The sequence below is a fragment of the Corvus kubaryi genome, unplaced genomic scaffold (genome assembly GCF_017639235.1).
Source record: "Corvus kubaryi isolate FWS band 111438036 unplaced genomic scaffold, C.kubaryi_AGA036_p1.0 37201, whole genome shotgun sequence".
Taxonomy (NCBI): domain Eukaryota; kingdom Metazoa; phylum Chordata; class Aves; order Passeriformes; family Corvidae; genus Corvus; species Corvus kubaryi.
Genome location: NW_024581058.1, coordinates 905,251 through 920,504, shown reverse-complemented (window position 1 = coordinate 920,504; position 15,254 = coordinate 905,251). Strand labels below are relative to the sequence as shown.

Here is a 15,254-nt window from a genome sequence, read left to right as displayed (position 1 = left end):
GCGTTTGAATGCTGTCACTCAGGGAGGTGTAAGGAAAAAAAGATTCTCTGCCAGCCCTCAGGAGCCTAAAATCGAGTCCCAGTGTGCTTGGGAGACAGGCTGCCTGTGGGTAGGTTTCCTTACCTTTTCCTCTGGTAGCCATGCTGTGCTGAGGATGTTATATTTGTTTTATGATTAATTAAAAGCACGGCTTCCAGTTTAGTCTAAGCTTGGTCAGGCTTTTAGAGGACGTGCTCAGAGCAAATTGTCAGAGGTTTGGGTGCTCTGTGGAGTGTCAGCCTGCACTTAAAGCTGTGAATGAGTAAGACAAATAACTTAATTACCCATTTTATCAAGTCCTTTAGGATGCTCTGCAAGAAGATCTGCCTGTGAGGAATTACTCAAACCTTTTCCTTTTGGTCTCGTGAGAGTCATCTTTCCTCACAGCCTTGAGAAAACAGCACATCAAAACATGTGGAGAGTTAAAAGTGCCATCTCGGGAGAATTCTCCTCTTGGAGGATTGTTTTTCCATGTCACTTCTCGGTCCCTTTCAGCACTTGCTTCCCATTGCCTATGATTTTTGAAGATACCAATTATAATCACATATTGAGGTGTTTTTCTTAAATCGCATTATTTTCATTACTGAGTTAAAAAGAAGTTTCCTAGACCATTAATTAAAAATCCTCTTACGCAAATTGGTTGTTGTGAACATTTCAAATGCAGTGCTTTGCTTTCCTTTTCTCCATTCTCCACACACAGGCAGCTGCATTTCCTCCAGCCTTTGTTTCATTCCTAAAATAATTGCCTCCTTTCTGAAATCTAATTGCTTCATTTAATTGTTTAATGCAGAAAGCTTAATAACACAGACTGTGTCTCCAAGCTCTCTCTGGTGCTCAGCATGCTCTTAATTTAGGCTTTTTGGCTGAGTATTTTTCAATTCAAATTTATTTCTAATCACTGCCTTGTGGCCTTCTTCTTCTGCATGAATCACCTATGTCCTTAAAATGTGTTCCAGCACAAATATTTTTGTAGGCTGTCTTCCCTCTTTGATTTATTGCTTTTCTCTGCCAGTGTTTTGGTGCTCTGGTGGAATTGAGAGAAATTAGTTCACTGCTTCAACCACGAAAATAGGAATTGTGGGGGTGAGCTGAGGGCTAGGGGAAGGAGTTGTGAGTAGAGGTTCAGGAACTTTTGGAGAATCTGTTTCAACAAAACCTGTCGCAGCGGAGGATTGCTTCACAGCAACAGGGCGTGTTGCCAATGTGTGCTGGGAACTGCAGGTTCGGGGAGAGGGAAGCTGAGCTTTACTCGGCTGCTGGGAAAGGCAGAGTCATGCAGGTCTCTGCGTGGGAATCTGCGGGGAACCGACTCTTAATCATTAAAGAGTCCCGTCCGCAGAAGCGTTCCTGCTCCTGCCTCATTCCTGAGAGCATTACACATGCCTTTCTTAAAGCAGGCTGAAGAGAAAACAGCAGGCTTGTTCTTGTGAAGCGTGATGTAATAGACACCGCTAAAGTCCCTGAAGTTGGCCATCCTGGTTGAGTTGGAATGTGGTCATTTCTCTGATTTGATCGGGTCTGGAAGCTGAAAGCCTTTTCATGGGTTTCCAAGTGCTCTGTGTGTGTAGAGCTCCTGCGTGGATGGCAGCTCGGCTCTCCTTTCTTTCGGTTTGCTGTGCTGTGTTTGGGGCAGGGCACAGCAGCTCTCAGTAACCAGCTCTTGTAGCAAAGTGAAGGGCTTTGTGTGTGCTCTCTACTCTATAAAAAAAATGGCAGCTCTAAGGGAGGCCTTGAGATGTCTCCAGTGCAATGGAATAAAAAAGTGCCTTTGCTAAGGAAAGCAGCCTAACGTCAACTTTGTATCTCTGCCGAATGCTTCAGAAAGTTGCCAGACTGGTGTATTTTATTTACTACATAATGTCGAAGCCTTCAGAGCAGGCTCTGGTGCTGTGTGAAGTTACACAGACACAGAACTGGACCTTTGTCATGGCAGATGTAAAAAACACCCAACTGGGACTTTGTGTGGGAGGTGTTTTATTCACAGGCGAGCCTGGCTTTCGAGAACTTCTACAGAAAGCAATCATCTTGGCATTAAAAATGCTCACCATCTTTACAATGTTTCCTTTTCCATTTCTTAATTCTGCTATTGCTATGGATCCCAGCAGGAGTATTAACTTTAAAAAAAAATTGAATTTAATTCAATTAAATAAGAATTTAATAAAGAATATAAATAAGAAATTTAATAAAGAATTAAATAAGAATTTAATCTGGGAGCAGTTCTTACTGGGGTCTAACTTTTAATAGGGTTGTAGCAGCCATTCTGCAAGGGTACACACCACCTGTGGCAAAAGTTTGTCTAAAGGGATGAATAAAGATTAAATTTCTGTACAGAAGTTGGTGATTTTTGTATGCAAACCTGGTACGAGATTTTGTAGACAGCATACAAAGTGTGAGAAAGGTTTGACATAAAAATGAAACTATAAAACTGTTCTTGCCACTAATGTCTGTATGTGAACAATTGAGCTAAATCTTATCTTTGTTTCCCTCCCAGTCATCTCCTGAGAGGTGCTTTCTGTCACTCCCAGGCATATTGCCAAATTGTGAACAAAAATTGTGGAGAAAATGTGAATTAAAAGGGTGCAGCACTGGCAGGTCTGTGCCTCACATCCCACATTGTTTAATTTATGTTCTGCTCAGCGTAAGCAGAATTTATTCACAGCTTCTTGGCTGTGAAGTCCCTAACGTGGGAAAGCCGGGATAGCCTGAATTCCGCCCAAAGCCGGGGTTGCCATGGCAATCCGAGTGCACGGCAGTCCACGGGCCATGTGGCTGCAGCACGCTGCCTCCTGGCCATCCCAGCCAGCCGCACAGTGCTGGGAAGCCCTTACTGATTGCGGGATTTGCTGCAGGCTCCACTCAGTGACCATGTCAGGAACCCAAAATCCGAGGGCAGGAATGGAAAATGAAAATTTCTTGACGAATTCCCTCGGTTCCACTTCTCCCTGGAACATGACGTGAGAGAGCAGGGCTAAATATTAAGGCTAAATATTAAGATTAGCACACGGTGCTCCCATTTCTGTTTCCAGCTGGAATGGTGAAGCTCCAGCTTGTGCGTGTAGCTGCATGTTGGTGCATGAAGCAGCTATTTTATATGCAGATGAATTAAAATTAATTAGAGCTAAAGCCAGCAAAGTGCACATTTCTAGCTAACGGCTGTGTGCAGCTCTGTTACACGCCACCTAAATAAGTTATTCACTGTGGACCTGCTCATACGATTTTCTGTAAACCATATTCTATTTTTTACAAAAAAAATAAATATAAAAATACTGGCTTCATGCTGAAGAACTAATGTCTGAATCTTTAAATCAGAACGTCAAATTCTGCATCCAGCCTGTGACTTTTCAGGGCTATTAAATGTTGCACTGTATCTTACAGGACTGTGTTTATAAGGCACTTCGTGCAGTATCTTTTCCCCTTAATTCCTGGAATTTCATGGTCAAAGCTCTCCAGCCCTGCCTCACTTCAAACTTTTACTCACGTGACTCAATGGCTGAGTAAGAATTTAAACCCCTTATTTTCATGTTGGACCTGAGCAAGAGGCACCCCCAAACCCTGGCTTTTGATTTTAAGAATAATTCTGTGGACGGGACCCTTTTTCTCCCCACCCTGCATCCAGTACAGAAATAACATGCTGGGGAATGAAAGTGCTCACCCAAGGGTCCAAATAATCCTTGAGCTCCTCGGCATATGGGACTGATGCCTGTGCTCCCTCCAGCTACTGGGGGTAAAGAAAAGCAGCTTGAGCATGGCATAAGGTACCTGATCATGATTTTCTCCCTAGGAATATCTCCTTCTTTCGCCTAATTTGCCTTAAAGTGGGAGTGGAGGTGGGAATCCTCACCAGAGAGAGAAATCCTCAGCTCTAGAAATTCCTGACTCCAGTAATCACTTCCACTGGGTAAGATGCTGAGCAGTGTGAAAGGACCAGATCATTTTGCAGCTTGAAAGCCAGGGGCAGATTTGACTCTGTGAATTAAGGTTTTCAGAGGTGTCTAGACCAACAGTCTCAGAGAAGATGCCATCACACAGCTACTTAACCAAATTTAATGTCAACCAGCACCTTTGAAAATCCTGAGTTTGCTTTCACACATAGTGTTTGTCCATTTCCTAGGTTAGTATTTTCACTGGTTTATGGGGTATTACTATTAGGTTTGCCTGAATTTAGGTTGAACTGACGTTTTTTGAAGGTGATTTCTTTAATAATGTGTGATTCAAATAGGTTTGAGCCAGGTCTTCTGCCAGAAGGGGCCTCACCAGCAAGTCTGATGTCTGTTCCTCAGGTCTGACTTGTGGGGAGCTCAATTTGTTTCCTGAGGGGTGAGAAGTTCCCACAGGCTAATTCAGAGGAATTAGAGAAGGAATTACAGAGAAATCAGATCCCAGTTTCTTTTATTTAAAGGGTACCTGAAGTGCCCCATAGGCTTGTCCCATTTTCTCCTTTAAAAGGTTACTTTCATCCCTTATCTCCTTCCCTCAAACTCATCCCCCAACTCATCATTAAATGCTGGATAATTCCAACACACAGGCCTGAGGGAGGACAAACACTCGTTTTCTTGGTGCTTTGAAGAGGACTCTGACAGTTCTTGAATGACCCCTGGTTATTCAGGCAGCCTGTTCCAGCGGGTTTTAATGCATTCAAATAGGATACGACAACCTCAGCTAGGGAAAAACGGGCACGGGTGGAATTGCCACGGCACCTGTAGGCAGGTCAGGGAGTATCCTGGTTTTGAACCATGTCAGATGTCACAGCAGCAGTGGCAGCTTCCTGCTTTGGGTTTGTTTATTTTTTTCCATGCAAAGGGAGGGAATGGGGGAGCTGCTGGCCACAGAGAGCTGCCAGCTTCTCCCGGCCGTGTGTTTTGGTACTACAAAGGTGGCATTATTGAAGGCAGACAAAAAAAGCCTCTAAATCATGGAACCAAAGTGAACCCTAGGAGCTGAAAAACCCTTCCTTTGTGCACTCAGAAACCTTGCTATGACCTAGCTGGTGTCTGTATACAGAGGCTTTTCTGCAGCATTTTGCCTGTAACTGAGACGTTATCTCCATGAGCACTGAAAACTGGGAGTCAGGAACCATCCCCATTGCTGTTACTATACATCCTGACCTTGACAGCATAAAACAACCCAATCCAGCAAAGCATTGCTGGATTTGAGAGATAAAAATTTAAACTATCACTGTTTTGGCTGGCATAAAATTTGATGATTCTGTTTACAGCAAAAATCTGGTACTGCAGGACTTTTTGTTGTATCACTTACACCTGAATATTCCCTGTTTTTCTGAATATCCATGGGCATGTGGCAGGTAAATGCTGAATATTCATGCAAGGAACCTCACTGTTTGTACATGGCTTAAAGATATATTAAAATCAAACTGGTGCCAGGTTGTTTTGGTGAAAGGAAACTGCACATTTAATTATAGGAGAGAAAGAAAGTTTTGGACATGAAAATTACGTGCCTCCCAAATCCTGATATGCTTGTGTGTGTCTGTATATCCACGTATCTGTGTGTATATAGTGTGTGTATCCAAATGCACACACACACACACCCTTCAGTAAAGTTATTTGATATAATCTGGAAAACAAGATTTTCCTGACAGGGCTATGTCTCAACACTGCTTCTCCAGCTTCTGGCTGTCCTGTATATGCTGTGTCTGTAAGGAAATACATCCCTATGGCAATCTCCAAGAGCAGCCTAATTTTGTTAGAAACAAAGGTGGTATTTCTGGGCCAACTCATTAAAAATAAGTACAAATCCAGAGGCAGCTGCTGCATCTCCAGGGTCAGCCAGAGCAGGAGTGATTTTGAGCCATTGTTTTACTCTCACAGCTTTAAATGCGAGAATTGGCTTAATTCCTGGTGTACACTAGAGCAGTTACTGTGATTTTCAGCATTTTCCTTCAGTCTAGTGTTTTGGGTTAATTCAAAACCTGGGATGCTGAAATGAACCTTCTGTTCTGTTCCCCGTTGCTTCTGCTTTCGCAGGCAGCAGCTGGAGACACCGAGGAAATCATCTAACAGTAAAAATTTAGAAATTATACGTAGCCAGAGTGAATAGAAGAGTCCTTCTCTCACTCTCCTTGTGCTTTTCCAGTGCCATAAAGGATTCCAGCCCAGGGCAGGTGAGTCCCTGCCACTTCAGCCTTTGGCTTCACAGGTAAAAAGTACAAAGAGCGAGTTAGTGCCAAGTTCCTCGATGGCTGTTGTGGCGAGGGCAGCACTTCACCAGACTGAAACTGCCAAGTTAATCTCACCTTGGCTAGACTTAATATTTCCCATTTGGGTACGAAGAAATGCTAATGATTCCTGGAAGTTTTCGGCATTGTTATTGAAAGTTGTTTGAGAGACAAAGGGAAGACAGAAGTTTGTTTGCACTGGGGGGAGGACCTGAGCTGTGTTTGGAGTACTGGATGATTGATTGTAACACGAAAGGAAAAGGTGAGAAGTGTTCCTGCGGCTCTTTGTGCAAAAGCTTAAGTGTGCTGTGGGAGCTTAACTCGCAGGCCTAAGCTAGAACCAGCTCGTGAGTCAATACTGCTGTTGACTCTTTTAGATGTGGATTACAATGCAAACAGATGGTGTGGTCAAAGGGTCTTTAATATGAACCGTGTTCAGGAGAACAGGGAATTTAGTTTCGAAATAAATCGTTTCCCCTGCTTGTTAACGGCACAGATGAACAGTAACAGGGCTGCTGCTTTCTTCTATTATGAGTTATTCCCTTTTATATCTTACACGTGTTATTCTCACTTCATTTAAGGATTAGCATAAGACAATGACAAGGTTTGTTCAGCTGTTTGTCCACCCTCCTAGAAATGATGATTCCTAACCAGGAACAGGGAGAGGACAACTTCTCATACCTTTTTCTCTTGTTTTTTTTCCAAGTTACATGCCATGTCATCTTACCTGCAGCAGTTAGATAGCAAATGACTTTTTATTTAGTAACAGCCAGCCTTAATTAATTGCAATTTGACAAGAGCTGTGTAAATACCTCTGTGCAAAGGAACAAGGCATTCAGGCAAACAGAAAAAGGGAAAAGGAACACTTGAGTGACTAAGAGCGTTATCTGGCACAAGGCAGGGACAAACCTTTTGTTGGTAGCTGAGCCAAAAGACTACACGTGGAGACCTCAATTGCAGCTGAGGACACACCGGATCAAACCTCAGGTGCAGACAAAGACATTCCTGTAAGGGGCCTGAACTCGGAGTGACCCACAGGGATGGGTTGAGCAGCACGAGCTGCACACACAAAGCCACACTCCAGCCAGAGGAGGCAGTATGAGCTGACCATAAGTTTTACAGAGGAGATTTCTGTGTAGAGGGAAGATAAATTGGGCCAGATTAGCAACAGACACTCTGCCAGCCAAGAAGGGATGCAAGGCTTCACTCTTTTTATTCATTATTAAAAAAAGAGATGGTTCCATAAGGACTTAAGCATCCTTAACACATTTATCTCAAAATTAGGGTATCGTAGTAACAATGAAATTATAATTTCAGACAGGAATCCTAAAACTGCCTTACTTTAGGGCACTGTGAGTCCAGCAGTAGGGATAGCCCATATGGGCAAGGCAGTGCAAAGGCAGCTGCTGCTCCTGTTGGCATTAGAGAGGATCCTGCCTTCTCCATGAGGATCTCCTCCCCACAGCATGTCTCACCCAGGCTGTGTGCTGTGTGCTCCTGGTTTATGGATTTGCAGGGAATTTTGCTCAAAAGCTAAGGGTGAGACCACTCCCAGCACAGGGATAACACTGACAGGTAAGGACAGGCCAATATAGAAGCAAGTGGGGAAGGAATTTACTTAAAAAGAAGCCCCACTTACTGTATTTCCATTCTTTTTCTTGATATTTATTTCAAGTTGACTTGAGCACTGCTCCCAAAGGTCTTGTGTTTTTTCCCTCGGCGAATGTAGAGCTGCTTTTTCTGAAGTATTGTCTGTTTTCCCTGAAGGTTTTCTTCTGACTCTGATTGCTTTTAAATGTCACTCTGCTGCTTCAGGCTGCTGGTAGGTGGTCTGAGCTGAATGGTTCCCATTAGATGGCTTATACCTATACTCATTTTTCCGTGTCGGATCCTGACCTAATAACCTTCTTCTCCAAACGCCAAAGGTGAGATTTAGTCTGAAATAACCTGGTTGCCTAGGCAAAATTGCTACTAGTCAGAACAGGAAATAATATTGGGAACTGAACTTTAACAGCACTTTAATACACCATATCTAATGGCAGACAATTTCACCTGAGCCTTAGGTTCACCTTGAAACTGGAGATGTTTTTTTGCCAAACACACTGTTGCCATTGCAAGTGTCCGTAGTTTTAATAATTTTTATCTGTTGCAGTTTGCTTTATGACTCATTTTGAGGCCATGTTGGTTTTTAGTCACCATCTCAGCCAATTCATTTCAGCAAATTAATATTTCTAGTAAATACTGTGAAGACAGTGGGGAGCTCTAAAACGGTGAAAATAAACATTTTAACTCATACATAAACTGGTGATTCACTGCAAGTGTTGTTTACATTTTCATTTGCCTGTAAGCTGAAGCTGGCTGTACAGAAAGATCCTTCAGCCTTGTCCCACATATATGATTTGGGACTAATGCCTTCCCAACATTATTATCTTTGCACACACGGGTTAATGCTTCAATTCAGTGTGCATCTGAATAATGAAGGTGGTGATTGCTGCAAACAATTTCATGCAGGCAATGTGCATGTAATGAAAGGTATGTTATCACTTGAAATCTAGTCAGGTAAGGATTAAAAATAGGCTTAAGTGCTATTTGAGATCTCTTTATTTTTCAAATGCTTTTATCTACTTTACTACAGTATGAAGGACTAATAGTAGAGGACACTGAGTACATAGAAATCATGGTCCACTTTGCTTAGTGCCTACTCCAAAGCCACTTGAAACAGTAGGAGTCTTTGCATAGCAGACAAAGCAGAAAAAAGCCCCTATTTTTTTCCTTCAAACACCGATGTACAGGAACAGAAGTGTTACTTCACATGCAAATCCTTTTTGTTTTCTGTAGTTGGATTATTTATAAAGTTTATTAAATATATTATTAAAATAATGCAATCTTTTTATTTTTCTCGTAGCAGGTCTCAAAACATTCTAAAAGCTGAAGCCTCCACATTGAAGCGATCCAGGTAGACCCCAGCTGTTCTCTCTTGTGGTCCTGAGAAGAGGTGAAAGGTTCAGTGTCTGCAGAGTTCATTCTGGGATCGCTGTGTGCGTATTCAGGGGGTTCAGAATAAAAACAACATCATTCTTTTCTCTTGGAATGAAGACAGGCTGAGGGAGTTGGGACTGTTCATCCCGGAGAAGAAAAGGCTCTGGGGAGACCTTACAGCCCTTTGCAGTACCTAAAAGGGCTACAAGAGAGATGGAGAGGGACTTTGGGCAAGGGCAGAGTGACAAGGGGAAATGGCCTCAAGCTGAAGGAGGGTGGGTTTAGATTAGATATAAGAAATAAATTCTTTGCTGAGAGGGTGATAAGGCACTGGCACAGGCTGCCCAGAGAGGTTATGGACTCCCCATCCCTGGAGGTGTTCAAGACCAGGCTGGACAGGGCTTGGAGCAATCTGGTCTAGGGGAAGGTGTCCCTGCCCATGGCAGGGGGTTGGAACTGGATCATCTTTAAGGTCCCTGCCAACCCAAACCATTCTGTGTTTCTGTGATTCTCTGCCCTGAGAGGCTGCCATGGCTCTGAAGCTCTAGGCTCCAGTCTTGCAAAGACAGTAATTGAATTGCAGACCAGCTAAAATTACTGAGACAGAAAACCCTGGGCTGCTAAATCCGCGGCAATGAAGCCAGTAACAGCCCTATTCATTTCTGAGGACAGTCACATTCATTTTCCTTGCTTTCCTACAGCAAGCAGCTGTGCTGGTCTCACACGTATCCAGCATCCAGATTCATCTCACGCTGCTTCAGACACCTGAGCACTGCTCCCACGGCAAGAGTCCGGCTGCCCTGGGCTCCCTCTGCAGTCAATGGGAACAGACAGGCACCTCGAGCAGGTGATTCATGGACCACACCAAAGGTCTGAATCACTCCTCCCATGGAGTGGTTCTCTCGCTCCACTGATTACAGAGGCAACCCAGGGTAAATGGGTTCATGCTGTAGGTGGTCAGCCAGGTGGAATGTATCCAGACCTGTTCTAGTTAGGCAGGAGCTGCATTATCACAGCTGGTTCTGAACCCTTCAGTTTCTTCTTCCAATGTTATTCACAGCTACGTCACACAAATATGGCCTTTATGAAAAGTATTATCTTTTTAAAAATGCTTAACTAAATAATGTGCAACTCCATTGCCCTGAACTTGCAACTGAATGCACTTTTAGGTCGATACCTTTCATTATAGCTATAAACTGTCTGAAGACGTGCTGAAATCAGTCTACACCGAGGGAATGTACTACGTTTGCATTAGATATTAGCAGTGTATTTCATTTAACATTGAAATAAACGATACTTGGCTTTAGAAATTCCTTCTAGCTCAAGGGGATTTCTGCTGCTGTAAATCCACACAAAAAAGACAACAGCTGCAATAATTCTGAACTGCAAATTGCACAACTGAAGCTGAAACTAAGCTGAAAGCCTTTTCGAGTTCAGCAGGTTTGTACTTGAGTGAGAATATGTGGTTTTGGTTGCAGGAGTAACAGCTACATTTGAAAATATTTATGGTCTTGACATACGTATGATTCCCACTAAAATAAATTGTGTAAGTTCATCTGGTGTTTGAAGAGTCCTCTCCATGTCTCCAGCGGCTTTGTGGAGACTTTTCTTCCTAAGTCCAACTCAAAAACCCTCTTCAGCTTCAGAGCAGCCAATTCCCATTTGCTTTACACCTGCCTGAATCCGGCACAGATCCATGAAGACCCGCATTATATAAATAAAATGTCGATGTCAAGAACTGCGTTGGGGTTTGTAGAAGTCGTGGCTTCCATTGCCCAAGGGCTGACACATTTACTGGGGCACTTATCTTTATACGTGGGCATAACCATTAATTACCTCCGTCCTCTTCTCCACAGGCCACCTTCCATCCTCTTCCCTCTCATTCCTTCTCCCTCAGGCAAAGTGTCTCCTCTGTCTAGAAACCTCTGGAGACGTTTCTTATGGTAACAGAATGGTCCGGGTCACGTCTATCTACTGACAAAAGGATAATCAGTGCTGCTGGCAAAAATCCTGTCCTTGCATCTATTCATTTCAGTATGAAATGCCTGAAATGTGTTCCAAATGCATCTTGCTGCTAAGTCATTAAGTCATCTGTAAAGGACAAGGAGTAAATAAGGTACCGTCAGCTCGGCTCGGAGGGGAAGAAAACTGCGTAGGCGATCTTGGACTATTTTCAGCAGAGGTTTTGTGCTAGCGTGGGGTGGCTCTGAGGCTGACAAAGGAAATTTCAGCACAGATGAAGCGTGAAGCCCTCAGTGGGCAGAGAAGGCGGCGGGCGAGGCGAGCAGGGTGCGCGGGCAGCCCGGCCCGGCTGGCAGCAGGTGTTTGTCCTCAGAGCCCACGGCAGGGCAGCTCCGGCCCGACCCCACTCCTCACCCCGCAGCACTGGCTGGCAGGAAGAGCTGGCTGCTTTGCTGAGCTTGGATAAACATTAGGATCTAATTTATCATGTGACAGGAAAGGAAACCTTTTTTTCCCCCCCCCCCTCCTCCCTGTTTTTAACAGCCTTTGTTTGAATTTCAGCGTGTGGTTTCTGAGGTGCAAAGAGTGGAGGGAGATTTAACCTGGGTTTCTGAACTGATTACTTTGCTGTCAGCTGATGTATGTGGGGCTCTTTCCAGACACATCCACAAGTGCTACATCTCACTAAATGACATGGACAGGGAGCCAGGCCTCTTGCTGAACTTACAAAAGACACATCACACTCAGTTAATTAAAAAGATCTGAGCTGCTGGTGCCTCTTCATGTCGGATGGTATATCCTGGGTTACATGCCCAGGAGGAAGGAAAATAAGGAAACTGTTTTCCTTGTACTACAAAGTAAATAGGACTGAGAAATATTCTGGTATTTGCAGAGCCTGGGAGTTCTGACTTTATCATTCCATGTGTGTTTTGTGCAGCACGGAGCACTATGCAAAGACCTGGTTATTCACTTTTTCTCTGGAATTTCAAGTTCTGGCTCTACACTGATCTGGTCCCAGCTTTGGTGGACTGCACATGGGAGTAGGAATTGGCTTTGAAGTCAGGCCTTTTGGGCGTTTTTGGGGCATCTCAGCAATTCTGCCGTATCCACGGCCTGGGCTCCGTGTGGCATTCCCAGAGCGTGGCGCCTAAGGAAGGTATTTGCAGTATGCCATGTGGGAGGCATATTCCTTAGCTGGGATATTCTGGATGTAGGTTCCCTCCTGGACTAAGCCATCCTTTTGGGCATGAATAAATACCTGGCTCTTTACAGTGCCTCCTTCTCATATAGCAGACATTTATATGCTATGGGAACTCTGTTCCCACCCGAGGCTGAAACCCATTTCTCAAGAAAGTGCCTAACCACTGGCATTTCCACCCTGCCCTGAAACCTGTGTACACAGTGATTTGAGGGTGACAGAGATAAAGGTGACAACTCCTTGAGGCTGAGGAGGGTCTGCAGCTAAAACCTCCTGCCTCTTAGATGGGAAATCCAGCCACGGATGTGAGGAGCTGAGCAAGCCAAATGTGAGTGTCTGTGCCTCGTTAACAAACCGGGTGAAGTGAAAATTAATATAGGGAGCTGATCCATATTTATTCTCCATTCAGAATTGTGTGGTAGGTTCTTTGCTTTCATAATGAAACAGGATTATAGCACGGTATGAATCTTCATTTTTTGGTTTTAACCATCTAAGGACAAACCAAAACTTAGTTTCAGAAGAAAAACACACATTCCAAGGCATCCCAGGCTGAGAGAAAATGTAATTCCATGTTTTAGGATCTACGTGAATACCGAGGTTCACTTATTAATTTATTCCACATGACCTGGCTCTGAGATCAGTTAATCTGACTGGATATATTGCAGCGTCCAGTTTGAGAGAGATTATCAACTCCGTGCCCATTGCAGTGTTTAACCTTTTGCCCTTTCATCCACAAAGTCTCCATTTGACTCATGTGTTGAACACAAACCAAATCAGGCCAGATCAATCTTTCTACCAACATTATTAATTTTCATTTTTTATATGTGATGAGTTGAAGTGAAAAGGTGTTTTTTTTCACACAGCCATAAATTCCACTTCATTTTCCAGCCTTGTCTTGGTTTTGCTGGAGCAGGTTATTTTGAAGATGCTGCCCTGGCAGCTGCTTAGCTTGAAGTCTTCTTCATCCACTGAAAGTAATCTGGATCAAAGCTTATAAATAAAAGCATTTACCTATGTACAAGTTAATTCATAACAATTCATTTTGGGATCTTTTTGCTACTCTTCCTACACTGAAAAGTCAGACTTCAGTTCTTCAGATATTCAGCATTAAATTTCTGCTAGCCAATATTTGGCAGAACTCGTGATTTGAATGTGCATCATCATATTTGGCTTTTCCCTCAAAGTTCCAGCTCCCAGAGTCATGGGATTACATTAGAAACTTCAGGAGGAAAGAAAAGTAATCTAGACCTCACGGCTGTAGAGAGAAAGCTTAAAAAAATGTGACCTGGATTCACTCAGATACCAAAGGGAAAGAGCACAACGTAGAAAACTTGTAAAGAATTTCGTATGTGAGGAAAGGAAGACCGACTCATTAGCAATCCTTTCTATCCAGTGCTAGGTGTCGGGATGTTGTGTTTACAAATTAATCCACATAATCCAGCCACAAATCTGCAGAACCTTCTGTGCAGGGACTGCCACTTTTTGGCATGACTTACCTCTGTCTGCGTAACTGGCCCTTGATGGCTTTTAAAGCCTTCCACTGCAAAAGCAACAATAGGGTCCAAAATGCAAATGCTTCATTCAGGGTGGTAACACAAATGTGAAGAGAGGGAAGTGAGTTTTCTAAGCTTTGCCTGCAAACTTCAACCTTCAACTCACAGGCACCGTGAAGGCTCCAGGAAGAGAGTAAAAGCTATAGACATGCAAGCGGAAAAACATTTATGTGGTGTTTTGGACAAATAATACTCAGTGTAGGCAAACCCAGTTTCCTGTGGAGAACAGGCTATGTCAGTGAAGTCGCCCCTCGCTGGAGCTGTGCTCGGACCTGGTGGCTCCGCTCCACAGAATCGCAGAATTTATTAGGTTGGAGAAGACCTCTGGGATCATTGAGTCCAGTCTATGACCAAACACCACCGTGCCAACCAGGCGATGGCAGCGAGCGCCGTGTCCAGGCCTTCCTTAAACACCTCCGGGGACGGTGACTCCAGCACCTGCCCAGGCAGCTCATTCCGATGTCTAATCACCCTTCTGCAAAGGAATTCTTCCTAATATCCATCCTAAACACCCCCGGCAGCTCAAGACTATGTCCTCTTGTCCTGTCACTTGTTGTCTGGGAAAAGAGACCAACTCGGCCACAGCCTCCTGTCAGGGAGCTGTAGAGAGTGATAACGTCCCCCGCTTTTGTCGAGGCTGAGCCCCCCAGCTCCCTCAGCCTCTCCTGGTGCTCCAGACCCTTCCCCAGCTCCATTCCCTCCTCTGGACTCGCTCCAGCCCCTCGGTGTCCTTCCTGAACCGAAGTGACCGGAACGGCAGAAGGACTCGGGGCACCCGAGGCGCTGGGAGCGGGCGGGGGCAGCCGGGGCCGGGCGAGGCGCTGCGATCCCGCTCCGCGCCCGCCCGGGCCCTGACGCGACACGCAGGCCCCGGCACGGGCTGCGACTGCGGGGCCACTCCAGCCCTGCCCTGTTCTCAGCCCTCAGCGAGCACGCCTCCCGCCCCGGGACTCCGCTGCAGCTTTCCCGTCCTTTCCTTCGGGGCGGGCAGCGTGGGCGGCGGCGGTATCGCTCACAGGGGCAGGCAGCGCGGAGCGGGTCTCGAACCCGGGTCCCCGGCAGCGGGGAACGGACCAGGAGCGGCCGCGCCGCCCCGCGCGGTGCATTGTGGGCGCCGCACTGATTTATGCGGGGCCGCGGAGCGCGCCGGGAGCGGCGGGAGGAGGCGGCGGCGAGCGGGGCCGGGAGCGGCGGGGCCGCGGCGGCGATCGCGGCTCTCCGGGAGCGCAGCGCTTCTGCCGCCCCCTGAGGCTGCGGCGGCACCGCCGGGCGGCCGGCACCACCCACCCGGCCTCAGCCGACCCCACGCCGGCCACCACGGACGTGGAGGCGGTAGCGACGGCGGGCGGAG

General features: G+C 45.5%; 1 long non-coding RNA gene across 1 annotated transcript; it reads right to left on the bottom strand.

The window, feature by feature from the left end:
• Positions 1-8,794: 8,794 nt before the first annotated feature.
• LOC121661847 lies at positions 8,795-11,593 on the bottom strand. The gene is made up of 2 exons (XR_006015106.1): positions 11,027-11,593; positions 8,795-9,392 (listed from the first exon to the last, which is right to left on the bottom strand). It is a non-coding gene; the product is annotated as an uncharacterized LOC121661847 (long non-coding RNA).
• Positions 11,594-15,254: the final 3,661 nt, after the last annotated feature.